Below are 21,969 nucleotides of genomic sequence, written 5' to 3'. Positions count from 1 at the left end.
AATGGGTCACTGAAAATCAATGATGACATCATGTGGTCACGAAAAGCTCTGCTCTGACGATAGCACTCGCCACTCGCACAATTTGCATAAAAGGAAGTGTTTGTCTGTTGCCTATCGCCGCACCCAAGACACACCTACATGTATGTCACAGTTAGATCCCTCCAACCCTCTAGATCCACTGAGGGTATTTACTGCTGAATTGTCTATTACAGTTGCATTAATAGTTAGCTAACATAAATCGATATTTCAAATTCAAATTAATTCAGGAAACCAAATATACGTTTATTAATCAACAGCTGATGTAATTGTTAATTCTTCTGCACCCGCGATTAATCGGCAGTATTTCTAACACCAAATTGGTTACTTGTCACAAAACAAACAGATGGGTTGCCATGATCGATCTTGTCTTATCACTAGATTCTCAGAACAGTCCAAAAAGAGACCTTAACATCAGTTTAAGAATTAAATTTATCCGTCCTGTCGATCAACTTGTGTCATTAAGTACGATGTCTGCCCCCAAGGGTGGATTTTCGATGTACTCGTCAAAGCACATTTAAACGAGTCTTGTCAATCATAGAACAGATAGGAGTATTTCACAGTTTAATTTATCAAGGGCTTTAGATACATTTTATTGAACACTTGATCTTTGTTACTGAAGTTGCTGGCAGCAAGCTGAAGCAAATAGGAAACGTCGTCAATCAGCTACCGGAAACACCATTATCGGCACAATCGCTGATGCATCAATCAGATATTCACAGTCAAGAAAAGTAATAAAGATGAAGAAATATGTGAGCCTCTTGAGGCGCATATGTTCCGAATCTAGAGATGCTATCTCTTGAACCCGTCAACAGGAGTCCCATAATAACCTAACCATGATATTTGTAATCAAACGTTGAGTCAATGTCAATCACGAGAGGGCTATTCAAGCGTCATCCCTTTATGAATACGAGATGAAGTACCAATGTGAGGTGTTGGACGCGTTGTAGTTCCGCCCAACAACTACAAGAGCCTACATACTAAAATCAGTGTGAAAAATGACACCAAATATACCTTTTCATATCCCTTATTGTAGATGTGTCCTATCTGAGAGTATCTGAGAGTGGCCCGTGAAGATCCGGGGTAGAATAGGTCTTCAGCAACCCATGCTTGCCGTACAAGGCGACTATGCTTGTCGTAAGAGGCGACTAACGGGATCGGGTGGTCAGGCTCGCTGACCTGGTTGATGCATGTCATCGATCCCAATTGCGTAGATCGATCCTCATGACATTAATCACTGGATTGTCTGATCCAGACTCGATTATTCACAGACCGCCGTCACATAGCTGGAATATTGCAACAACAAAACAACCAACCAACTATCTGAGAGTAGCACTAATTTGAAATTCTGTACAACAGATGTGTTAATCGATGTTATTCAGACGTGGTTTGTCATCGTTGTTTTATCACATATCGCGAGTATGACTCATGTATATCAGTAAACCATACTAAACAGAGTGTGTGAGTGAGTTGGGTTTAACGCCGCTTTCAACAATATTCCAGTATTTGTCGTTTGGTTACGAACCACATGACGTCATTGAGGGTAAAACTAAACGTTAAGTAGGAAATGTAAGTTAAAATGAAAGTTAAACATCCTCAAAAATAGCAATTTGAGAGCCCATCACATGTATTCATTTCTCCATATATATCAAAATAGCTTTGACAATTATATTATTACGACACTTCAAACCTATTCTACCCGGAATCTTCACGGGTAATTAAATTACGAAAGCGTACTGAAAGGTATCTTGTTGTCTGGTCCAGATTCGATTATTTACAGAGCACCGTCATACAGCTGGAGTATTGCTGAGTACGTCGTTAAACAACAAGCAATCATTCGCGTGGAGTAACTGAGTCATGTACGACTTTCAGCAAAATCAAGATTGTGGGTGAGACCAAAATTGACTTATCTCTTATTTAACAGGAGGGCAATATGTGTTTTTGTACTATTTGGCTAGGTGCAATTGAGACATGCAAAGGACTTATTTAAATTTTGCACTGCACCACGGGTCAATTGATTTAACCTATTCCAGACAAAGTACCCTATCAACGAACAGTTCCATCGGACGGATAGTACACCTGCAAATAAAATGATAAGATTGAACTTTTTTCCGTCGTAGCTCAATTACCTATCACATCGTTTAGGATTCTATCTCGACTGCATAAAAGAAAGTTAGGCAATTCTTTCTTTGTTCATTATTCCATTTATCTGATAGAGATTGAAGAGGCTGTTTTATACCTTGCATGCCTTCAGTTTATAAGTGAAGTTGATGGCAGGTGTACTTTGAATTGTTAATTTGGAATCCATGATATAATATAAATGTTATTAGTGGCTTTGATTCTAGTCGTAGTTTTCTGTAATGTTGAAAGAGTATCCGTTGTTAGGCGTGTTGAAATGTATACGTGACATTTTTGTGGTATTTGTCCATTAAAAGTTTTCGGAATGTATGCCCATTTAACCTTTATCATGCAAATCTAGTTTTTCTTGAGATAGAATTAGATATTTGGCGGCCCGTGATGATCCGTGGTAGAATACACATGCTTGCCGTAAAAGGCGACTATGCTTGTCGTAAGAGGCGACTGACGGGATCGGGTGGACAGGCTCGCTGAATTGGTTGATGCATGTCATTGTATCCCAATTGCATGGATCGATGCGCATGATATCAATCACTTCATTGTCTGGTCCAGACTCGATTATTTACAGACTGCCGTTATATAGCTGGAATATTGCTGAGTGCGGCGTTAAACAACAAACCAACCAAGCAACCAATTGCATGGATCGATGCTCATGATGTCAATAACTGGTTTGTCTGATCCAGACTCGATTATTTACAGACCGCCGTTATATATCTGGAATATTGCGGAGTGCAATCCAATGATCGAGGTTTGGAATCCCAGGTTATGAGACGTACACCACGTAATTGGTTCAATAGCATCTTACATGTACCAGTGGTTTTGTGTTTTACTAAGGAACATGGTTCGGCTCACATTAAGCTGACACATGTAACATAACTAGATTATTGTAGAAGCCTCCTTAATTTATATAAAGCTCCTGTAAATAATCCTTCAAATTACAGGCCGTTTACACAGATCGAGGTTTTTGGAAATATATTAATGGGCGGACCGTGAAAAGCAGATTTTAAAATGGATTTCAGACTAGAGGCTTTATTTTCATTCTCCACACTATTACAAATATATATTTATCACTTTATAAAGGCAGGCTGCATTGTGCATCCATTTTTGTGAATGAAACGTGTGATTAAGTTGATATGACGAGTCGTGTATATAAAACTTTGATTGCGAAACTTCCAGACAATTGAAAATGTAAGTTTGGATCAATATCTGGTGCATGTAGACAAACTACAACAGATGTTCCTGAAGCTCAAGTTCAGCATGCATAAGCTCACGTCAATTCTCTTTTTTAGGGAACTATTTTATTCCGGGTTACAGCTGGTTGTATGGCTGTCATTGTGAACATGAAATCACCTAGATGCTTAATAAAAAATGTACCTAAATCCTTCGAGGTAAAAAATATACGAATTCGCAAGCTCCGACGTTCATAGTTCAAGTTCATAGTCTTCATTCAAGGAAGGTTCACTCTCGAGTAAACTCACACAAAGTCATTTTTTAACAAGAGAGCAAATTAACCCATTTCAATGTGTTATTTCTTGAAGACACTTTATTGTTTTACAGTCATGTGAATGTACAACAGATAGATTGTATTAGAACTCGATTGTTATAGGTGGAAACACCACACAAAACTTGATAACGGTCATTGTACACAAACAAGCCGTCCGACTCAGCAAATATTAATATATCGGGGATGTCTTATAAATTGTATTAACTTTTATATACTCGTTGTTTATAGGTTACGCAAACACAGCGCCAGCAAGCCAGGCGTTGACAGTTTTATTCATCACAATTAAGTCATAAACCATCGACAACATTCAATGCCTTAGTACAGATTCATTGTCTACTTATAGGGCACATTTCCAAATTTGACACATCAGTTACCAAAATGAATGCTTATTTGACACTATAAGTTCCCGTGTTTACTCGGGTGACCTAACGACTTTGTATGTGTTTGTGATTGGTGCCGCCTTTTTGCGAAATGGAAAGGGTTTTATGGCATTTATTTATATTTAAAAATATTTATATGCTAGTAACTTTCTCTCCTTATGTATAGAACTGAAGTGTGGATATTTCATCCCACACATTACATTGTATGTGTATGAATTTACATGACAATTTCTGTAAGGACATTATCCAGGTGGTAGAAGTACGCCTACTGATAAAATGTGCAGATATATGAAATAAATACATAAATATAAATAAAGATATTTGTAAAATACTGGATAAGGTTGCTTTCACAATATATTATAATGAGTTTATAAATCAATGTACATGTATAAGTATCTGTAAACCATCGCGGACATTAATGTTAGGCTTTTCATGGCGAATGTTTACTCTTCTTAAATGGTTTTGGATTCATTTGGACGTTGAAAATATTGACGTTTACTTCGCAATTCAATTAAATGTGCATTTATGTGGATGGAAATCTATATGATATTTAAAATTATATTTTGTTCATAGATGTATTCTGGTAAAAACTTTATTTAAAAATTACATTTTCATTATTATGATTGGCAATGCATATCGTTCATTCTGTTGTTTTAACTTTGTGATTGAAAAGGCCAGATGGTTATATATTCAAAGAGAAAACTTGTCTGTCCATTTTATATACCCCTCACAGATTTAACAGGTGAAATAGAAACTGAGATTCCATGACGCAGTTTTAACATGAATACCCCACACTGACAGGGTATACTGACGCATCAGTCCTTGTTGTGTCCCTTAATGCCGAGCGCAATGCAGAAAACAAAAAACATTTTGAACGTCTTTTGGTATGAGCGTTCCACTCTCAGGGCAGGACCTGTCTGAAATATATTCTGTCGAACCATTGATATATCATTCGTCTAACCACGTAGTAAAAAGTAATTACGTTTAAAAAGATCTTGTTTTCAGTTACACTGGCCTGTATCATTGTCCAATTTACCTCCGTCATACCTCAAATAAACCCATCTAATACCAATAGCTCGAAGTATCAGTTCTCTGTCTGACCTTACTGGTAGCATTGCATTAAAATTGATTAACCGTTTCTTCAGACGATGATGAAAGGGGTAAATTTTTCAACACACTCAGTATATATTTGAAAGTGACTCACCAAAAAACGATTTGCCTCTGTCTTCATTGTTCCAATAGTCACAAGGACAAGTCTAAAAGGTATTACACAGTGCATATTCAATAATAATTTAAACGACGGATAGTATCATTTGAATATGTGGACACGTTTTCATGTCAGATGTAATTCCTGGTCCCTGTTGTGTGTAATGGAGATGGCTGTTCCTTCAATAAACTATGGGTCGAATTCCATATTAGAAACTATTGTTATTGTAGATTTGTACCATATCCATGAACATACATATTGGTTTTATCAAAGGGGTCAACGTTTCTCACTCATTAAGCTGATCCGCCGTGATATAGAATACTACTTGACTGTAGACTACAAGACAGTAATAGTGATATGTGGAATTGTGTTAAGAATATAACTCAAAAGAATTTATCTCTGAACAATTACGAATGGACCAGTCGTTTAAGGCGCCGCAATTCGCTGTGCAGTGTTGTGTCCCTTAGGCACGCCAGAAACCAATGATCGTGTGTTCGAATCTCGGTTCACCTCGAGGGTTAGTTTCTCGGGGTTGTTTCTAGGTTTGTCAGCACCGTTTCACCGAAGTGGTAAACGCCTGGGACGTGCATCGCTTCGGGCTTTCCTACCACATAAAGCTGACAAGTCGTGTGATAACCCAACTCACTCACTCACTCACTCATAATATCTGGAAAAAAAAAGAAACGCAATAGTAGTACAATCATAACTATCTGACATCTGGCTTCCATACAAAATTAATACCAAAAATGAATTGCCTGGATTGGGATTGATTTGTGTGGTCAGAATGAAGTACTGCAGAAATTTTGTGAAGAAATAGAAAAATTACACGCATGTTAGAACCTGGCGCCACAACACACCAACATGACATGCACGTGCAACGTCCCTTCTGCGCCATAAGAATGTTGTTGTTTTTCACAATCTTACAGCAAGTGGCCTGCGAAAACATGTCACGCCTGACGGAAGCCCAACGACTGCAAACAGGAGTATCATCTTTAGCTGTAGCCAGGTTTTTCCACGTAAGATATCAGACACACGTGACAACACGTGACCACACCAGATCCGGTCGCACACGTATTAGTTCTAGAGCACAGGACGTACGGCTACGTCACTTACGTGAAAGAACCAGCACCGTCACCTCTAAAACGACGTTAATACCAAAATTGCGTAGGATATCAGCCCAGACAGTGGGGAACCGTTAAGGCGCTGGAGGTATTCGCGCCAGACGACAAGTTCGAGGTGTCATTTAGACGGACCTTCATCGTTGGCTGCGACGTCAATGGTACCAAGGTCACAGAGTATATCCTGTGATAGGTTTAGTGACGAGTTACGTTTTATAGTTCTCCGTCGAAGTCGTGTTTAGAGGCGTCGCGGTGAACGTTACGCACTAAACTGCATAGAAGTGGGCAGATGTTGCGGTGGTAGTGTGATGATATGGGCTGCCATCTCCTACACTGATAGAACAGTCTTGGTGATTTAACGGCACAACTTTACACAGATGAGATTCTTCGTTCATACGCCCTTCCTATTATGCAACAAGCGAACGTCATTTTCCAACAAGACAACGCCCGACCTCACACGGCAAGACTGACAACATCTTTTTTTCAGGAATCATAATATCTAGGTCCTCCCATGGCCCTCCAAGTCGCCAGATGTAAACCCAATTGAACATTTATGGGATGCAATGTATCAACGACTGCGAGCATGTTACGACGATGCAAATCAGTTTTGGTCTCTAATGGTGGCCATATTAAGAAGAGATGACCTTCACCTTGAACATTTACTGTTCCAAGTGTGCCATATGGGACCTGGGTCAATGACAATGATGTATGCCAATGTTAATCAATCGATTACCATCTCTTGCTTATTTAGATATACATTTAGAATATTTTGCGTTTCATTTTTTTGCAAGGTATATCAGCATAATCAGTCACCGAGTGAGCGGTTTGTTGTTTGTGTGACAGAACACCCTTCACGCTAAAACGAGATGATACCATCAAGCATGTGTCCAGGACCTCCCTTTATTCCCTTTATTCCCTTCACCAAACTGGCTGAGTTCAGAGTCATCCACAGGCGAATATGATCAAACCATGCGCAATCAGTTAACAGTAGTGGGGCTAAAACGTCGACGCTCAGTGATTAGCAATATGACTGCTGATCATGTACGTTTATGTTGTCATTAAGTTGGACCTTATAGAGTCTTGTGTGAAGGCGTGATCATGGCCGAAAGCACGACCGACATGACGGCGACCTGGTGCGACCTACAGCTGCTGTAGGACATACCTCATCCGTATTGATGGTTTTAAAGGTATTTTGTTTCTGGCGTGGGAGTGGTCGTCAATTGTAATTTGAACTGATTCGTGAAAAAAGGGAACATATTCGAATGGCCTTGTCCAGCTAAAAGTCCACATTCAACAGCATTGAATATATCTTGAATGAACGAGGGCTTCTTGTACGCCAAACTCCTGCTGCATCTCACAATCTAGACCAATGTTGCAGCTCTTCAATAGGAAAGATTCCCGTTCCCAAAGGTTATCGTCAGAGCCTTAACGACGTCCGGTAGTTGTCCGAGTCCACCTGATTAATCTTTCTGGGTGTTCGTTCTTGTTTTCTTAATTACTAAAACGTTTCGTTTCTAGCTTGACGTTTGACGCATATCGATAACTCATCTACTTGGGTGTCCGTTCTTGTTTTCTAAACGTCCGAAACGTTTAGTCACTTTCTTGATGTTTCACACATATCGATTAAACATCCTCCTGGGTGTTTGCTGTTGTTTCCTAAATGACTAAACGTTTACCAATGACCACATATTTTTACCAGATGTTTTAAGAGGATGAATAACATAGTCGACATCCATTTGAAGAAGAGACTTTTTGAATAAAATGCATGGGTAAACATCCATCAAGTTCATGGCGATGCAATTGTTGTACGCATAACATCTTGTTACAAAATATCATTGTATGCAATGCGCATATATTTAAGTAATAAAGATTTATCTTTACTGGTTACAATAATTGTTAATAAATGTATGCCTTTGGGGGATTTGTATGAGCAGTAAATGAATGTGTCTTTAATAGATGCACATTGTATGTGAGGTTACTCTTAGAAAGTATCAGAAGTAGTATAATACCACCAATAATAATAATAATAATAATATAAATAATAATAATGATAATGGTCTGTACGCCTCCCCGTGTTGGGCCTAGATAGGGAGGATTTATTAGCCTGAACTAAACGTACATCAACCAGTTAGGGTTAACCCCGAAGCTGGTTCACTACTTGGTTACAGATCAACGTAAATAAAATTATAGTCTAGTCAGCCTCCCTCTGGTATACAAACCAAACAAATGGCAGATGGGACTTGCCCCAGGGGAAGGCACAGAACCCATCCAAGAATATCTTGGTTGTACCAAGTCAAGACCACACTTCTTGAGTGTGCGAAAGCAACAGCATGGCCAGATATACCACGAGTAAATGGCAAAATAGTGATGCAGCTTTGTGACAAAGCCGCTCCAATGTATGTATACCTAACAGGGCCGAATATTCGCAACTGAAGTTGTATTTGCGCCGTGAGTCTGGAGAGCCATCTGCTAACACTCGTCACTCATCTTTGCATCGACCCTCAGTTCCAACAGTAGCCGACCCTAAATTGAAAATGGACGTTCGCATTGTGGCCCCTTAATTACCTTACGCAGTTGTCACTAATGACCCTATCATGTGCTAACAAAATGAAATTCCTGATGTTGACCTCGAAGATATTGAGTTTTCACCCTTTCCCTCTACCGAACCTCTTCTGTCGATGGTCTTTTTGATGATCCCTTGTATATTTCTTTTGTTCATGTCATGATATAATCAAACCTGTAATTTACCGATTGAAAAACGGAGGCCAATGAGACAATTTAACCTATCATTTCCATGGAATCAACTTGATAAATTGACATTGACATTGTTTCTGTCACTCTCAATGCGGACTGCTTTGCATGGCATTAACTATTACGTGTATGCTGCTGTTGGAACACTTGAGGAACTCCATACAGTTTCCAAAAACAATGAACCGGAAAAGGGGAATAAACAAAATCACCAAAAGAAAAGCTTGTTCAAAATAAAACTGAAACAAGGAAAGATATATCCTGCATAGAACTTTGCTTGAAAAATACACTCCTAAGGGCAATCAATGTCAAAACGTCAAAAATCAATTTGGAAAGAAACTGAAAACAAAGTATAAAAGAGAAAATTCTAAATCAAATTCTTTATTCCTTGAAGGCAAAGTTTAAGTTTTGGACAGAAAGGAAGAGAAAGTGGGACAGAACAATACTTTCACAAAACAAAATAATCTATACCAAACTGTCAATTAAATGCAACCAATGGCATTGATGAGACCCACCGTGGATACCAGTTTTAGAAACATGGTCTATACACGGCAACTGCAACCTTATGGAACCATGGGTAGAGGAGTGCAATAATAATGTACATGACAAAATAAGGTCACCATTGTTGTGTTTCATTACATTGTCTATAAAAGTTCAAAACGTTTGATACCAATGTGATTGACAAGACTCAGGAAAAACATAACAAATATGCGGACCTCGCTTTCGAAATGTCACGCGTGCATCCCAAGTACTAAATTGTCCGACTTGTTCTCGGTGCCTTATAGGTTTGGTACCTCCCAGTCTGTTGACTGACATTGGGAGAGTACCCGGGTTTGCTACCAGGAATCCCATTCGCTGTCTTGGCTGCGTGTGGAGGGGGAAAGGGCCTGGGCTAATGATGAGCCTAACCAACCTGACTGTGCCAGGATCATCCAAACCCTCTCTTTGCTGCATTCTTTTATAATCTGTGCATAATAATGATAATATGAATAGGTCTCTAAGTCTCCTGAGTCATACATAACAGTCCATAGGAGCACCTAATATAGCATCAATCTGACATTTGTATTGATAATAGACATGGCACCTCTTTAAACTGCATTTATGGGCTCCCAACTGCACTTTCCTATTGATTTAATCTTTGGTCGTGTCTTATGAGTTACTGTTTACTGAAATGATGGTATGGCGTAAAGCTCTTGACTTTCAAATGTCAGCCTAAACGAGCCTAAAAGGTCACATAACTTTCATGGCTATCATTTCGTGCAAGTTTATTTGGATAACATAATTGAATCGGTTTGTTAGTATGTTTGTTGCACAAGCAAAATTATCAGGCTATATAAAATCGGCATGTAACTAATTAGATCTGGGCAAGCCGCACCCGTGAATGATATTATGAACAACCTCCCACGCAAGGGCACGATGACACACAATCAACCAAGTCACCAAGCCTGATCACCGATCCATGTAGTCGCCTCGTTTGACAAGAACGTGTTGCGAGGACCAACTCCAAATCCGGAGTGATTGAATTAGTGACTGTTCATGCATTTTCCACACTGTAAGAGTTAACGACTGGAGATAAAATGGTGCATCCCTTATTCGTACCAGATCGTTGGTTCACGTCTCAGACTGAATCAGGTGATCGTTTAATTTATGAACATAAGTTGACACGCCTACATAGTCAGTAGCCAATCAACGGAGAGTAAGATCAAAACAATAGCGTCTGTCTATTAAGGCAAAAGGCGAGAAGAACAGTCAGACCGTAACGAACCGCAAAAATATGTCCGGGAGAAGGCTTATGTTTTAAATGACATGGTCAGTTACCGCCAGATTCAAACGTTAGTTCCCTGAAAACGTAAAAACACAGTTGGAAAGATACTAGTTAGAAATGAAACCTGAAGACATGAAAGTTGTGGAACTGGGGCGAGCGGGATAAAACGAGCGAGCATGTCTGCTGTTTCATTCTTTCTCGCCCTTCGGTTTCAAAGGGTAGTTTGGACAATGAATATGCAAATGTTCTGTGCATGTCGATACACGTGATCAGAAAGGAAATTTTCTCGACTGTAATATGATATTACTGTCTAGTGAATTCCCTTTCTGCTCGCTCGCGTGTATCGTCATGTAATTATATTTGGATTCCCCGACATTTCGCAGTGATAGCAGTATTCTGCCTCGGGTTAATTTTTTACATTCATTGGGACCACGTGACCAGTTCAGCTACTCAGAATGCAGGAATTTCAATGAACACAACGAAAATTTAATTATATGTACATGTAAGTGAAAAGATAATTGTTTCAAACGCATCTGTAGAATATGTAGAAATTATGTTCATGGACATATTAGCATTCGCCCGAACGCTATATACATCGCCTCTCGAATAGTCTCTTCGGAAATACCATACAAAGAATTTGTTGTCCCGTCGATTGTACAGAAGCGATCATGACAGTTCAAATTTGACATTAGTTTCTGTACGGCATTCGTAAGATATACTCTGGTTCCAGGAGACAATCTCTCTGTCTTGTGTTTGTCATAATATGACTTCTGTGGTGACGAAGCATTGTTGTGAGTACTCAATGGGTCTGGTTGTTTACAGATTGTTAGGTTTTTAGAGTAAGAACATAAACCATTTAGTCTAATGGTTGAGGCTAAATAACGTTGTATCAGAAGGGTAATAGAACCATTCTGGTAAAGTAGTCGAAACTTATCAGTCTGTGCAGTCGGCAAAGGTCTGAATATACCGAGATGTTGACATCTGAAACAAAAACAATGACGAATTAGAGATGGCTAAGTTTGAAAGAATTAGGTATTGTAGATAAAAAATCGTCTTGCTTTAGATAACGAAGAGGAACAGTTGAGCAATTAATGTCATGTCAGGTGTAATAAGATATATAAGTTTAAACACAAAGCTCAAAAGCAAGTTAATGTTGGTTTTCTACATCTATGCCAAACTGGCATGAACTGATTATACAAGTACATAAAACTTCATAAATGAAAGCATTTCAATACACATGGATCTACAAAAATATAAAATAAAAGAAGGTGTTTTGTGAATGTGGTGGATAATCAGAGAGAAACGTGAATACCAGGCAGTAGATTAAGGCCTGGAGGTGCTGATGCATGACACAGATTAGTCACTGGAACAAATATGCTTAAAATTGAAATATTTGAGGAACATAAATATTCCTGATGTCATTCTCCTTGCATAGTGGATTGCCCATAGTGAAATTGATTTTCTTGACCTGCCTTGTTCTTGTCGTGAAATATGAGACATGCCAAGATAACCTCTGTCTAGAAAAGGAACATTAACGTGGAACTGCGTTTGGTAGCATTCTTGATTAGGCACATGAAACCATCTTATCTGAAGGTGCATAATTTTCGGACAAACTGAGTTCCCAAGAACTTAACGCATTGCTTCAAAACCTATTGTGGGAACCCAAGGGATTCTCACAAATCATGCTTGTATTCACTGAGGCTGAACAGTTTGCCATTAACATTGTCAAGAATACTATCTCATACAATGAGGCTGCAAATCCCGTGGGTGTCTCTTGGAAGAAACCAGTTAACCATCAGATAGCTTTCGGTACAAAGTACGTACAAAGAAAACTGACAAAGGAAACAACTGTAACTTCTACTTTGAATGATGCAATATCTGCAAAACAACTGCATCGACTATCAGCATGTGAGGTTTCTATTTTGTTTCTAGTTTCTGGAGCTCAATAAATAATCCGTACTAGGAGATATATGTTGCAAGGTCCACCAAATGATTCCAGTAATCATATCTAATACTTCGATTGCACAATTGAACTCCCATATTTCTGTTACGACAAGTGGCATGTTAAGAAGTATATGTAGGTGTTCACTCTTTGTAAATACAGTGTGAAATGAACAGGACAAAAGGTGGTGACATACAAGGTGTCTTCAGTCGTGTGTCACTACCCTTCAGAAGAAATAAGATATACTTTGTAAAGATTATACACGGGACGTACGTACACACTCGTTTACCTCCCGGTATATCGGTACGTAAATAACAGCCCATGCTTTACGTAAAAGGCGACTATGCTTGTAAGAGGCGACTAACGGGATCGAATGGTCAGACTCGCTGACTTGGTTGATGCGTGTCATCGTATCCCAATTGCGTGGATCGATGCTCATGATGTCAATCACTGGGTTGTCTAGTCTAGACTCGATAATTTACAGACCACCGTCATATAAACAAAGAAACCAACAGTACATGTTTTACATTTGAAATGGGCTTTAATTAGTTTGGGAATCCTTCTCTTGATTGATTCCTCTTTCAGACTGAAAATTACATCTCTGTTAATTTCCTTCCTTGTCACGACGTGTCTCGTTCCTATCATAATCTGAATCATGTTAGGTCTGTTAGATTCAAATTTATTATTTTGAACATATTAAATACGCGGTTTTAGGGCATATTGTCCATGAAGAAAGTGCGTGTCATCACATATATTTGTAAATGTCAATATTCGCGGTAAAACAAAGGAAATATACCTAACATTGTGTTATGAACAATGTAGCGTCGTTTACAAATATGGCACCATCGGAATGTATATATAATTACGGTCAATGACAATTGTGTCGAACTTTTTCGTGTGGACCTTACAGATGTATCGAAATAAAAGCATGGTTCCTGCGTATTCCTTCTTCATTCACCATTTTCGGTTGTATTTACGAAGGTCCCTTCAACTTCGACACAACGGTCTTCTACTGTACTTTAGATTGTAGATTTACAGAATAAGTTTTCATTGAGGATTCCTTTCAGAAAATGAAACTGTTATGTTATTGCTTTTCGAGTACTCGTCCTGAATCTACACATCATCCTACACGCATTAGTTCCAGTCAAGTCTGTCTAAAGTACTCGCCCTCCTCAATCTGCATCTTATATTGTCTACACGCATTGGTTCACGTAATAATTGTCTGCAGTATTCGTCCTCAATCTAAACCTTATTCTTCTTGTTCTTACACTGCCTGGCGCTTCGCATTAAGGGGATAAAACAAGGACTGGTCGGAGTCAGAAAACTGTATCTGAGTTTGGTGTTCATATTAAACTGCGGCATGGTATTTCAGTGGTTTAGCACTATAAAATCGGCATTAGTCCGGACTGGTACAGACACAAATACACATACATACACGTCGTAAGTGCAATAATCACGAGACGTTAACCCAATTTCCCCTCAACTCACCTTATTCTAACGCAGTGGCTCAAGCCAGGCATTTCTTTAGCCTTCATCCTCGGTCTGTACCAAACTCTACACACAGAATTTCCAATTTTGCAATGTAGAAAACATACATCGGTTTCAATTAACAATTATTCAGCGTTTAATCTGGTGTTTGACATCACTTGGTGGCTTGTTAATACATCAGGGTTTAAAATGATACAATAGTGGAAAGAAGTTACATCTACAAGATAATGTATGTGTATAGTATTGCTTTCGTTGGAAAAAACCCAATCAATAAACAAAGCGCGAGGAAAGAAAGAACTGTCTATAACATTATAATCAGCTTAATGCAATGGAAACCTGGACGACCGACATGAATATGAATGTGTCAATGTATATATATGAATATGAATGTGTCTTAGGACATGTGTTTATCATTCAATATTTGCCAGACATAGCCAATTTCCTTCCATCGATTTACCCACCTGGCGTAGAAATAAAAGAGATGTCCGACACCGCCACTTTTGTGTCATGTTCTGTTGGTTGGTTTGTTGTTCACGCCGCATGCCTAGGGGTGATATTTGAAAATAGTTACTCAGAAGTAACACGTTGAAGCTTAATGACGGGTAACAGTCGCTAAAGCGTTCTGGCAGATATAGTGAAGTGCGTAGTTCTGGTTTGTTTGTTTGTTTGTTTGTTGTTTAACGCCGCACTCAGCAATATTCCAGCTATATGACGGCGGTCTGTAAATATTCGAGTCTGGACCAGACAATCCAGTGATTGACATAATGTTAACTTTTTCTTTATGCCGAGTAATATTCCAGTAGTTCCAGGCCTTGGTGTCTACAATTCACAACGTTTGAGGTACACCGAGCATAGGCTGTGTTCGAAGATTTCATAGCGCTTCATATCATATTTGTTGAAAAGTTGTCTGATCAGCGTTACAACATCCAAGGCCTTTGTTGAGATTTTAAGAAGTTTTACTGACTGTGTGGATAGTTCCTAACATTAATCCACCAACCAAAGGTACATTCAAAGACATTGAGCCTTTTGAACTTGATATTGCATGTCTTCAAAATGGTTTCTACAGTATGCTTTCGCTGAAAGAATTAAATTTAAGATCAGTTATCAACATATTTATTTACATTAGCATAGAAAACGGTTCGAAGAAAACTGTAACTGAATATTTGTTTCATTTATACAACGAAGCGTAAAACCCTAATACAGCTTTTCAGAAATGGCTGTGATACGGAATAGGCAGCGGCGTGAGAAGGGGGATATTCGAAATCGTCAGCTGGTGAAAATTTATATTTCAAAGTGGTTGCAATTTTTCATAATTGTTCATCTCAAATCATTTCAGCAACAACCATGATCATCATTTCAGCGGCAACGGTAGAAGTGTTTGTCAACACATGCGTCGAAATCTGAACTTAGTACTTCAGACACATATCAATCGCATGTAAGCTGGTTTAACGTTGTTTGGAACAGAAAATTCAGTTACATCATGCTGCGTCAGCGTCATGCTGGAGAAAGGCTAGAAGTCACGCAGGTCTTACACGTTTACAACTTTGGTGGAATTCTCGTGCACGTTTGTCGGTGACAAGCCTCAAAATGTAATCAGTGGGAATCGGGATTCCAACCCACCAACTACTGGACGCACCTTTGCCCAACGGTGTGCGGCACCTTAGACTACTAGGCCACGCGTGCTCTCCATTAGAGTAGTTAGGGAAACAGGATAGTATTGGCCAACAGTAATCTAAGGTTGATTAATATGGATCGTGTGGTCAAACAAAGTGAGTGACGGGTGGAGCCTTTCAGTTATTTGTTTGCTTCTCCAGATTCGATAATTAAAGGGCCTTGTAGCTGGGATCATACGTTCCGAGGCTAAAACAACAACTCACTCGCGCCTTTAAATAGTGTTTTTTATAGTTGCATGCTGTAAATCAGTTCTTTTTCATTAACGTTATCGGACCCGTGAAGATTCCGGGGTAAAATAGGTCTTCAGCAATCCATGCTTGTCGTAAAAGGTGACTATGCTTGTCGTAAAAGGCGACTAACAGGATCGGGTGGTCAGGCTCGCTGACTTGGTTGATACATGTCATCGAACCAAATTGCGTGGATCGATGCTCATGATATTAATTACTGGATTGTCCGGTCCAGACTCGATTATTTTACAGACTGCCGTCATATAGCTGGAATATTGCCGAGTACGGCGTTAAACAACAGAGAAACCAAACCAAACATTAACGTTATCAAGACGTCACAGAAACATTGTATGATAATAATTACCGGTAATGATTTATGACGGGGCGTGCACGTGGAAATGCCTGACGTCAATGTTCAAGTTTCGATTAGAACAAAATCATGTTTGCTACAAAATAACTCCTCTTCAGGTGTTCGCAGAGTATTTGAACTGTTTGGGATTTATGACAACAAGACTTTGCCGCTTCAGTTTGAGAAGTGGGTGGTACACTCACAAAACCCATTTAATTTGTAAATGATTGTCTGTTTTAATGAAACAACAAGTCCACGGTGATGAATTATATTAGTCATTTGACAGTAGACTACACATTATTAATGTTGTTGAATGTAAATCTTTCACGATTCACGTTGAGTAACCTGTTTAACAATGTCTCGATCTCTAATGGCACGAGGGTCAGAGATCTGTAATTCGAGAATTTTGTTTGTTTGTTTGTTGTTCAACGCCGCACTCAGCAATATTCCAGCTATATGACGGCGGTCTGTAAGATAATCGAGTCTGGACCAGACAATCCAGTGATTGACCTCATGAGCATCGATCCACGCAATCAGCGAGCCTGACCACCCGATCCCGTTAGTCGCCTTTAACGACAAGCATGGGTTGCTGAAGACCTATTCTACCCGGATCTTCACGGGTCAATCCGAGAAGTGAGGCATTTAAGTAATAAAATGGAGAAACATGTAATGCAGGGATAAAAAACGGAACCAATTACCCAAGCCACGTGAAGGCTAAATGTTAGTGCTCAGCAGGTACGGAAAATAATCCTGTATGTTCGTGCCTACTTGAAACATTTAGACCATGCTCTAATCTGATAAAACCGTCGACGACAGAGTTCGCGAAGTGTGAAAGTCGCTAAGGCTTCTAAAACTTATGACATGTAGCTCTTAATTATTGCATTCTCAAGTGGCATTAATAGCACCAGTGTGTTTGCCTTTCGCAATATTCCAGCTATATGATCACGGAACGGGCTTTGTAGATCAAATTGTGCCCGCACAGCTAAAGAAATCCTGCAGCTACAAAGTTACCAAACACTTTTCAATCGATAGAACGAGAGATAAAAAAATATTCAATGCATCCTTAGTATGCAATATGGTTTAAATCTAATCATCTTTCTTCAAAGGTATGTATGCACATAATTGCAGAGTAGATATGCACAATATTATATATCTTAGAAATATTTGCAAGTTTTGTTGATTTTTATAAAAGTAGCAAGTCTGCTCTTCGTGTAGATTGTTTTTAACGAGCATGTAGACACTTTCATAGTCAGAGAGAAGTGTCTGGATATTTCTTAGTTTATTAAAACAGATAATTGGTGACCCATTTTTGCAGGATTGCCAAGAATTAGTATGAATGCTTCAGGAAATACGTTTGTTATTGTTTCTTCTGTTACATACATACATACATACATACTGACATACATACATACATACTGACATACATACATACATATATGCATACATACATACATACATACATACATACATACATACATACATACATACATAAACTATGGCTGGTTCAGGTTTGATTAAAAAATAACACAATCCCTTCCCTCTTAGATCCTAGTCTACATGTAAGTACACGTGAGCTTGAGTATTTGTCCTATGCTGTTCTGACCCATATAACCACACCTTGACCTAATTGACCCCATTGCTGCTGAAAACACATTAAGTCGTTGATCCATTTTCTGTTGTGTTTTTAATAATGTTAAAAATGTAATTATTAACGTTTTAACATCGTTCCCAAATGTCACATCAAACATCGTTTTGAAATGTCACAAGGCTGGTGTCCGTGTTTTCCTATCGATCTGAAATGATGATGGCATTAAGAATTATTAAATTCTTTCCGGGTACCTTGAAGGCCGTTTAACTTTAGCCGTGGCTTAAAGAAATATTATATATAAGCAGACCGGATTGCAGCAGTGTTACAACACTTATGTATACATTACTCTTAATGTAAAAAAAAATACTTTAAGGTTGTTACAACCCTTAATGTAAAAAACTCTTAATGTAAAACGCTTTTACATTAAGGGTCGTGAGTTAAACTTTGTTACAACTCTTAATAAAAAACATGTTTATATTAAGAGTTGAAGTGACAGATCATGTTGTTTTCACATTAACGGTTATAACTATGAAATAATACTTCGTGAGCATTCATGAAACTTCGCAGATTTTATCGATCGTTGCTTTGTCAAGATGTGCAAATGACTAATCATTTTTCGATTACCTCTCAACAACGACCAAATTGTCACTAACTGCACGTTTTTAAAAGGGTTTATGACTCCTAACCCTTTTAACAGATTTGTATCAAACTTACTGTTATACAAGGGTTATCTTTCGATAGTCTATAAGGTAACATCATCTCCGTTACTATCCTAATACCATAGCGACGGAAAGGAGGACTCAGACGGAGCAGATCGGACCAAGTCGTAGATGGTGGTTGGTTGTTAGAGTGGTCCGTTAACAGAGTTTTAGGCATACAATAATGGACATTTTGGAGCAGTATTGCGCATATGACAGTTAAACATACACCAGAACCATATGATTTTACAAACGACAGGAATTCCAATGCAATGTTTTTGTTAAAAAATAGCAACACCCCATTGGTTTCATAAGTACCTTGTCGAGTCAAAATTAGCCATGAAAAGTTACATATTTTTCGGATATGAAATCTATACCTTTTCAGTAGCAGTAGCATATCCTGTAGTAAGACCATTGTTGATTGAAGACAGCGACAAAAGAACATTCAAACCACCTGTAGGGTATTTCTTGTCAGTCAGGGACCGACCATTCGATCTTCTGGAGGAGCTGACATAATATTTTAAGCTCACCGTCGAACTTCGTACCAGACTAGCTGTAAATGCTATCTTTCGACATATTTTAAGAATAAATCGTATTGGATTGTGAATAGTTTTCGCATGAAGGATGACTCGGGCAGTACAAAGACGTATGGCAATACGTCACAAAAGCCTTTCGGACATCTTGCATGTACGGATAATAATTAAGCTAGCTAGAACTGTCCTGTGGGTAATTAAATACCTCTCGCAGGCGTATGATAATGTTAACATGAGTATCCAACCTATATGGTATCTCAACCTAACAATATTGTAATCAGGGACAGTGTAGTTGCTAATACAGTCTGCAATTCACCAAAGCATGTAAACATACAATCCTGATCCTGTAGACGGCTGAGAATTATTTTTAATTCTACATGGAGAGTATGTCACATCAGAGGAACATAATTGAAAGAACTTACGATGTGTAGTCTTGACGGGGAGACGCAGTGACTCGGAGAATTGGGTCGATGCTAGCGTCTCCCGACACAAAAACTCCAAACGCAAAATTATAGATGCGTTAGTTCAATTAATCACCACCTGTTTCATTGTGCCATATAAAATATCTTATTTTCGCTGTCCAGTATTAGCTGTCGAAATAATTCATCATAATTATTGCCCTATGCCATTATTCTGTTGTTACGGTTAGTGACATTTAAAGCACGTAGGTGCATTCGAATATTTGGCTGAAGATAAATGACATTGGAACGGTGGTACGTTGTAACGTATTTGATGTGCACTGTCACGAAGGCTACACCAGCCATATTATTCTACCCATTAGCTATAGCCTATAGTCTTCTCACTTCTCTTACGCTGGAAACTGCATCCGTGTTCTGTCAAGTAAAACGTATCACCATAATACATCATTGTTATTGCCTGAAGTCGTCCATATGATTATACCGTGGTATAAATAACGACATGTACATGCAAACTATTAATGGTATATCGACATCTGTATCCTTGGCCCGTCTTACATAAAACATACATTCTACTCATTAGCTCGTATGCTATAGTCTTACACTGGAAACTGAATAATGTTCTGTCAAATCAAATGTATCAAATTATACGTCATTGTTTTTGCCTTAAGTCGTCATTATGGTTTTCCGTTGTATGAAATACAATACATACATGCGTATTCATATTGTTGTTTAAGAACTATTCTAACCAGTATCTTCACGTGTCAATGCGATATTACATTGCTTCTACAAAACATTACACAGTAATATATCAACTAATATTGTCGACAATGCTTTCTTGCTTAGTTGCCATTCAGATATAATTCTAGGAGATGTAATCTACATGTTGTAATGCCACTTAAACGAAAAGTCAGTCAGTTTAATGTTTAATCTAATGTGTAGTTTTCGGGTGCCATTGTACCCATCTTACAAACTAAGTTCACCATGTTTTTTAGCTTGCTTAAACCATTACTTATCATTATTTCTTGGTGTGCTCGTAAAAATTTACTGCGGTCACCCTGAAATCCCAAATGGCGTCCACGAGGGCCGCCCCATTCCATTCGTGACCAACTCGTGTTATTCCGGGACAAGCCGAATGGCGACTCGTGCCCCTCTCGTGGCCATTTTTCGACTGGGTTCCGTCTTAGCGCAAACGGGCATACCTAAAACAATTGTCAACTCGTTGCGTTATGGTTCATATATTATTTCCCCATGTATTATATATATATATCAGATGCAATTTAAAGCACTTTGGGACGTGCGGAATTATTATACAGTATGACTGAACACATTTAACTGTGTCTTGGGTATATTTTAAGATGCAAGACATATGTAAAATCAAACGTATTTCTGAGTGATTCTTTGACGAAGAACTTAAAATCATACGCGCATTCTGATTGGTTTGTCGTATTTTCGCACATAACATTCATCGATAGGGGGAAGAGTCTTCTTGCAGGTTACGGAAAGGGGCGAGAGGTGACGAATGATGGCAGCCCAAGTGGGAAAATTTCTCAATGCACTCATTACTCCGTCTAAACAATAATAAGTCAGCTTTTTCGAAATCAGAAATGCATTTATAGGTGCATATATACATTTTTAATGCAAAATAATTCAGAATCCTACAAAAATAGAACTTTTATAAAGTTAAATAATGAATTTTGTAGAAAAATTGCAACATATTTACATATGTGAGATTAGACTGAAACTCAAAGGAAAATTGTTTTTACATCAAAGTCTATTTTCATGATGTCAAAATGTTTCACACTAACAAGTACTGTATTTGATTCATTAAATGATGTTTGAAGAGCTTTAATGAATTGAGATGCATCATTTTCATTGGACGAAGTTGATTCAGATATCACTGTCTGCGTTTGACTCCATGTCTGAATCATGGATATCGCCATCAGGTATTTCAACTGAAGAATCTTCTGAAGGAAGTGTGTCCACTTCAGCACCAGTGTTTCTTGACTTGTTCTGGCATCCTGAGAAACAAGAACACAGTGCTGTACATTTCAGACTGTTCTTCACACATCCACACCTCTTTGTTCGGCAATCAGTTTTGCAGCTGCAGCAGGTCATTGCTAGGACTGATGACGGTGCTGGTTGTACATCCATCTATTC

This window comes from Haliotis cracherodii, unplaced genomic scaffold (genome assembly GCF_022045235.1).
Source record: "Haliotis cracherodii isolate W230 unplaced genomic scaffold, xgHalCrac1.p SCAF_18, whole genome shotgun sequence".
Classification (NCBI taxonomy): Eukaryota; Metazoa; Mollusca; class Gastropoda; order Lepetellida; family Haliotidae; genus Haliotis; species Haliotis cracherodii.
The sequence above is the reverse complement of the archived record's forward strand: the minus strand, read 5'-3'. Positions refer to the sequence as shown.